At 44.4% G+C, this 7500-nt stretch overlaps 1 protein-coding gene across 1 annotated transcript in view; it reads left to right on the top strand.

The window, feature by feature from the left end:
• Positions 1 to 7500, top strand: part of LOC143039861 (FMRFamide receptor-like) — a 275372-nt gene that overhangs the window by 50350 nt on the left and 217522 nt on the right. The window lies entirely within an intron of this gene.

The raw sequence follows: 7500 nt of genomic DNA, 5'->3' as shown, positions 1-7500 counted from the left end.
CTTCTACCCTAGTTTCCCTTTCTGTTCCCATCCCTTCCCAACCCTTCTCTACCCACCCCTTTCATTCTATTTCCTCCTCACCACTCCTATTTCCTCCCCTTCTCCCTTCTCTCCTCTCCTTCTCCTTCCCTCTACTCCTCTCTCCCTAACACTCCCCTTCTCCCTCCTCTCCTGTCCCTTTCACCCTTCCCCACCCCCCGCGGTCTCCCCTTATTTTCCCCCTCTCCCCTGACAACCAGATGAGCCCACGATTACCTCAGATCCGGTTATTTGTCTCCTTGCGGTCCCCAACCGTTGCGTCGTTAACTCGTTACTAGACGCGGTGGCTTCATCGCAGCTTCATTTTTTTTTCTATTACTCATCTTTTCTTTGATACATGGATGGGGTGGTGCGAGAGGTGAATGCTAGGGTAGTGAGTCAGGGATTGGAGATGGTTAAAGAAAATGGAGAAAAGTGGGAGGTGAGCCAACTGTTGTTTGCAGACGACACTGCGCTTGTGGCAGGGTCAGAGGAGGGATTGAGGAAGCTGGTGGCAGAGTTTGGGAGAGTATGTGATAGAAGAAAGCTAAAGATAAATGTGGGTAAAAGTAAGGTGATGAGATGTACAAGGGGTGAAAGTGGCAGTAGACTGGAAGTGAACATTAAGGGAGAGCGACTGGAGGAAGTGGATAGTTTTAGATACTTGGGTGCAAGTGTAGCAGGAAAAGGTGGAGTGAAGGTGGAGGTAGAATGTAGATTGAGAGAAGCGAGTAAATGCCTTGGTGGTTTAAAGAGTGTAATGAGAAATAGACATTTGGGAATGGATGTGAAGAGGAGACTGTATGAAGGAGTGATTGTGCCAACAGCATTGTATGGGGCAGAAACGTGGAACATAAGAGAAGAAGAGAGAAGGAGTTTGAATGTGTTTGAGATGAGGTGTCTGAGAAGTATGGTGGGGGTTACTAGGCTAGATAGAGTGAGAAATGAGGAGGTGAGGAGGAGAACAGGGGTGAAAAAGGATTTGGGAGATAGGGTTGATGAAAGAATATTAGGATGGTTTGGACACATGGAAAGAATGAGTGAAGAAAGACTAGTAAAAGAGGTATGGAAGGCAGATGTGGAGGGAGTGAACATGAGGGGACGTCCTAGGATGAGGTGGATGGATGGGGTGAAGGGGGCTTTGGGGAAGAGGGGAATGTCTGTTGAGGAAGGAAGGGAGAGGACGGAAGACAGAGGTGAGTGGAGAACGGTTGTATATGGATGATGTTGTGACTGCATGAGGAGGAATGGGCGGGGGGGTGGGGGGTGGGGTAGTATGTGTGAGTAAATTTTAACGCAGCCCGACGGGTTTTTCTCCCCGTCCTCTCCTTATATGCAAAGGGGGACGGAGAGGGGGGGTCGCCGATTAAATGAAGCGGCCTTGCTGTGGATGTACTGTGTCTTGCGACACTGCTTCTGACCCAGGGCGGTGGGCAGGGTGCAGGGATGACCCGTCATCCAGGAGGTGCTCAGATGAGAGGAAGGGTGGGAGGGGTGTGGAGTGTATTTAGGGATGAAATGGGTGGGAGTGTTTTTATGCCTTTCCCTTTTTGGCTACCTCCCTTGTAAGGGGGAAAAAGCCTTGGTATATGTATGTATGTATGTATGTATGTATATATGTTTTCAACTCAGGCATTCATCTTTGTATATAGTCTCTCTAACTCTCATTCTGTTTGTGTATGTGTCTTTCTACCCTTATTTACTTATTTATTGATAGCTTCCGTACTTGTTTTTCCTTCTCTTCTTCTGTAATGATCCCAGATATAATCATGTCAGTGAATTTACGAAATTCGTCGAAATTGTTCAAATCTTTATAGGTCACAGAGTTGCCCCTTTTACTCTTAATGAATTAGGCCCCCTCAGTAAGGAATTGGTTTTTGTTAACGATAGATGACTTTATTCATCTACGGGAATCACTGAGATTTTGTGGGCTTCCACATCATGGAGCGATTTCTAGTGAAGCGAGTGAAGATGAGTAAAGATGGTTTGCCCTCAAATTCAGTCTTTTCAGAATTGAGGGAGAGTGTTTTGACGGCAGGAACCGCTTCTGGACCAGCAAAGCCTAATTCAAACTCTACGGGCAAGAGCCAAGGAAAACGAAGACCAGTAAAGCATGAATCTACTATACGCTCGTGGAACCTAGATTGGCTTGAAGTGGATCGGGGCAGTGATGGTACTCTAACGGCGTATTGGAAGGCTTGTCGTGCATTTCCACCCCCAACCACTGCCAGTGAAAACAGAGGCGCTGTGTTTGCCGATCAGTTTCAATTGGGAAGCCAACATATTAAGGAATCGAACCTGCAAAAACATGGCTCTGGAAGTATCAAAAAATGGCTCTGGTAATTAAAAGAATTGCTCTGGTGAAATAAAAAAAAAATGAAAAATGGCTCTGGAAAAAAAAAAGTTTTTTTTTCCCTGCTGATAACCCACTCGTAAATACGAGAACGAAATTAAGCCTTTGGTGGGATAAGCGCAGGTTTTGGTACAAAAGCAGTTGCAGGTGTGAATGGGGGAGAAAGAGGGAGAGAGAGAGAGAGAGAGAGAGAGAGAGAGAGAGAGAGAGAGAGAGAGAGAGAGAGAGAGAGAGAGAGAGAGAGAGAGAGAGAGAGAGAGAGCGAGCTGGGGGAAGAGAAAGAGAGGCTGAGGGAAAGCTAGAGAGAGAGAGAGGGGAAGAGAGAGAGATAGAAAGAGGAAGAGATAGATTGGAAGGGAGGTAGGCAGACAGACAGATAGAGAGTGAGAAAAAGAGAAGGAGAGAGAGAGAGAGAGAGAGAGAGAGAGAGAGAGAGAGAGAGAGAGAGAGAGAGAGAGAGAGAGAGAGAGCTGAGGGAAGGGAAAGAGAGGCTGAGGGAAAGATAGAGAGAGAGAGAGGGAAAGAGAGAGAGAGAAAGAGGGAGAGATAGATTGAAAGGTAGGTAGGCAGACAGACAGATAGAGAGTGAGAAAAGGAGAATGAGAGAGAGAGAGAGAGAGAGAGAGAGAGAGAGAGAGAGAGAGAGAGAGAGAGAGAGAGAGAGAGAGAGAGAGAGAGAGAGAGAGAGAGGAAATTTGGTGTGTATATATATACATATATATATATGTGTGTGTGTGTGTGTGTGTGTGTGTGTGTGTGTGTGTGTGTGTGTGTGTGTGTGTGTGTGTGTGTGTGTGTGTGTGTGTGTGTGTGTGTGTGTGTGTGTGTGTATGTGTGTGTGTATGTATGTATGTATGTATGTATGTATGTATGTATGTATGTATGTATGTATGTATGTATGTATGTATGTATGTATGTATGTATGTATGTATGTATGTGTATATGTATATTTTTTACTTATGATCTCGGATCACGTGCTGAACTTGTAACCGACAGCTATTACTCTCCCAAATATGAGCCCAGAGCTCATATTAGTATATAGCTAATATTGTTATTTTACATGCACACCCCATCCTCTTGCTCAATGGAGACAGGGAAAGAAAATGTTGCATGAAAGAAAACGGAAAACATGGATGGGACGGGGAATGTTATATGGAAAACGGGAACAAGGAAACATGTTGCATGGAACAGGGTAAGTGTTGCAGAAACGGGGATAATGTTGCATGAGACGGTGAAATGTTGCTTAGAATATGGGTACTTAATGCATTGAACAAGTGGATATGTTGCATGGAGCAGGGCGACATGTTGCATGGAACAGGGAGACATGTTGCATGGAACAGGGCGACATGTTGCATGGAACAGGGCGACATATTGCATGGGACTGTGTGACACATTGCATGGAACAGTCCGACATGTTGCATGAAACAGGGCGACATGTTGAATGGAACAGGGCGACATGTTGCATGGAACAGGGCGACATGTTGCATGGAACAGGGCGACATGTTGCATGGAACAGGGCGACATGTTGCATGGAACAGGGCGACATATTACATGGAACAAGGCGACATATTGCCTGGAACAGGGCGACATGTTGCCTGGAACAGAGCGACATATTGAATGGAACAGGGCGACATATTACACGGAACAGGCCGACATATTGCATGGAACAGGGCGACATATTGCCTGGAACAGGGCGACATATTGCCTGGAACAGGGCGACATATTGCCTGGAACAGGGCGACATATTGCATGGAACAGGACGACATATTGCATGGAACAGGGTGACATGTTGCATGGAACAGGGCGACATATTGCATGGAACAGGGCGACATGCTGCATGGAACAGGGCGACATGTTGCATGGAACAGAGCGATATGCTGCATGGAACAGGGCGACATTTTGAATGGAACAGGGCGACATATTGCCTGGAACAGGGCGACATATTACATGGAACAGGGCGACATATTACATGGAACAGGGCGACATATTGCCTGGAACAGGGCGACATATTGCATGGAACAGGGCGACATATTGCATGGAACAGGGCGACATATTGCATAGAACAGGGCGACATATTGCATGGAACAGGGCGACATATTGCATGGAACAGGGATACATAATGCATAGGATTTAGGAGTACACTGCATGGGAAAGGTGTAGAGATTTCATGGAATTCCAGGAAATGTTGTATGAAAAAAGACGTTGCATGGAACAGGGCGACATATTGCACGGAACAGGAGGAAGTGTTACATAGAACTGGGTTATATATGGCATGTAATAGGAGATAATGTTGCCTGTTGCACGGGACACGGAGGTATATTGCATGAAACAAGAGGGAATGTTGCGTGAAATTTGAGGTAATGTTACATGGAACGGGAGGAAATGTTGCATGGAACAGAAGCTAATGTTGCATGGAACGGGAGGGAATGTTGCATGGAACAAGGGAGTCTATTACATGGAACAGGAAGAAATGTTGCATACAATAGCAAGGTGTTTCATGAATATATATACATATATATATATATATATATATATATATATATATATATATATATATATATATATATATATATAAGCCCACCGGCTGCGCCGGCCCCGCTACGCCGGGGGGGCTTGGCCTGCGGCGCTGCGCGCCCTGGGCTACGCCCAAATTTTCGTTCAAAACACTCTTTTTATTTTTTTAAATTATTTTTTCCTTTAAGTAATAACTTTTTTTTTTTTACTTGCTTTTCTTGTTTCAAAACTTTGCGAATTTTTAAAGCTTTTGCTTTGGCCTCTCTCCGTTCCTTTCTAGCCTCCTCCTTCTTCATTCGTTCTTCTTCTTCTTCTTCTTCTTCTTCTTCTTCTTCTTCTTCTTCTTCTTCTTCGAGTTCTTCTTCTTCTTCTTCGAGTTCTTCTTCTTCTTCGAGTTCTTCTTCTTCTTCTTCGAGTTCTTCTTCTTCTTCTTCGAGTTCTTCGAGTTCTTCTTCGAGTTCTTCTTCTTCTTCGAGTTCTTCTTCTTCTTCTTCTTCGAGTTCTTCTTCTTCGAGTTCTTCTTCTTCGAGTTCTTCTTCTTCTTCTTCAAGTTCTTTTTCTTCTTCTTCGAGTTCTTCTTCTTCTTCTTCTTCTTCTTCTTCTTCTTCTTCTTCTTCTTCTTCTTCTTCTTCTTCTTCGAGTTCTTCTTCTTCTTCAAGTTCTTCTTCTTCTTCGAGTTCTTCTTCGAGTTCGAGTTCTACTTCAAGTTCTTTTTCTTCATCTTCGAGTTCTTCGAGTTCTTCGAATTCTTCTTCGAGTTCTTCTTCTTCTTCGAGTTCTTCTTCGAATTCTTCTTCGAGTACTTCTTCTTCTTCTAGTTCTTCTTCAAGTTCTTCTTCTTCTTCTTCGAGTTCTTCTTCAAGTTCTTTTTTTTTCTTCTTCTTCTTCTTCTTCTTCGAGTTCTTCTTCTTCTTCTTCGAGTTCTTCTTCTTCGAATTCTTTTTCGAGTTCTTCTTCAAGTTCTTCTTCTTCGAGTTCTTCTTCTTCTTCTTCTTCTTCTTCTTCTTCTTCTTCTTCTTCTTCTTCTTCTTCTTCTTCTTCTTCTTCTTCTTCTTCTTCGAGTTCTTCTTCTTCTTCTTCTTCTTCTTCTTCTTCGAGTTCTTCGAGTTTTTCTTCTTCTTCTTCTTCGAGTTCTTCGAGTTCTTCTTTTTCGAGTTCTTCTTCTTCTTCTTCGAATTCTTCTTCGAGTTCTTCTTCTTCTTCTTCGAGTTCTTCGAGTCTTTCTTCTTCTTCTTCTTCTTCGAGTTCTTCGAGTTCTTCTTTTTCGAGTTCTTCTTCTTCTTATTCTTCGAGTTTTTCTTCTTCTTCGAGTTCTTCGAGTTCTATTTCTTCTTCTTCTTCTTCTTCGAGTTCTTCTTCTTCGAGTTCTTCGAGTTCTTCTTTTTCTTCGAGTTCTTCGAGTTCTTCGAGTTCTTCTTCTTCTTCTTCTTCGAGTTCTTCTTCTTCTTCTTCTTCGAGTTCTTCGAGTTCTTCTTCGAATATACACTTATGCCCGCCAGGCGACTGGGCGATGTAACCGATTTGCCCCAAGCGTCGCTGGCCGCAGGAAAAGAAAATTTTCGGAAGACAAATATTTTTATTTAGCATATAATATATATATATATATATATATATATATATATATATATATATATATATATATATATATTTGTTTTTGTGTGTGTGTGTGTGTGTGTGTGTGTGTGTGTGTGTGTGTGTGTGTGTGTGTGTGTGTGTGTGTGTGTGTGTGTGTGTGCGTGCGTGCGTGTGTGCGTGTGTGCGTGCGTGCGTGTGTGTGTGTGTGTGTGTGTGTGTGTGTGTGTGTGTGTGTGTGTGTGTGTGTGTGTGTGTGTGTGTGTGTGTGTGTGTGTGTGTGTACACCTATGTGTTGCTCATCTGAGCCTACGGCTTCGGTGCATCTCTCAAGGTCTCGCTGGACCCCGAGCCTCCGACCGTTGTAGGTAGGTTATTTTTTGTTTTTGTTTTTATTGTGATATCAATTGAAATATATAAAAATAAGATATATTTTGAAATTTTAACATTAGTATAGAGTATTGCGGGTATGGAAGCTGATTCCTTTATTCACGGGCGGCTTCCATACCCGAAGCGGCAGGCTAGGGGCCGACCTGTGGCACACCTAGGGCGAAATAGACACCTAGCGACCGGAGGAGGATCGCCCACAGTAGCCTCCGGGCCTGGGGGCGACTCTACCCTCCGGATCCAACAGCGGGGCGTGTGGTCGGGCACTTCCGTCTACAAAGGCGGTAGGCCCGGCGGCACGTCCTTGCAGGCAGGAGGGCCTCTGGCTAAGTGGCGGGACCGGGGCTGCAGATCCCCGGTCCGACCCCACGTCCTCCTTGCCTCTGAAGGTGATCTCAGTGCTCCTGCCCCTAACTGGCCTCACCTGCCTCACCTGCCTCACCTGCCGCCCATCGTGCGCCCATCGTACAGTAAGTACGATTACAAGTTATTTGGAAATTCGTTAACAAAAGTGGATAGTGAAAAAGATCTCGGCGTAATTATCAGTAACGACCTCAAATCATCCAAGCAGTGTATTTCAGCCTCTGAGAAAGCAAATAAGATTCTGGGATTGATTGCGCGATCTTTTGATTTCAAAAGTCCATCACTCATTAACA

The sequence above is a fragment of the Oratosquilla oratoria genome, chromosome 27 (assembly GCF_046742065.1).
Source record: "Oratosquilla oratoria isolate Oo_2021 chromosome 27, ASM4674206v1, whole genome shotgun sequence".
NCBI classification, from domain to species: Eukaryota; Metazoa; Arthropoda; class Malacostraca; order Stomatopoda; family Squillidae; genus Oratosquilla; species Oratosquilla oratoria.
The sequence above is the reverse complement of the archived record's forward strand: the minus strand, read 5'-3'. Positions and strand labels throughout refer to the sequence as shown.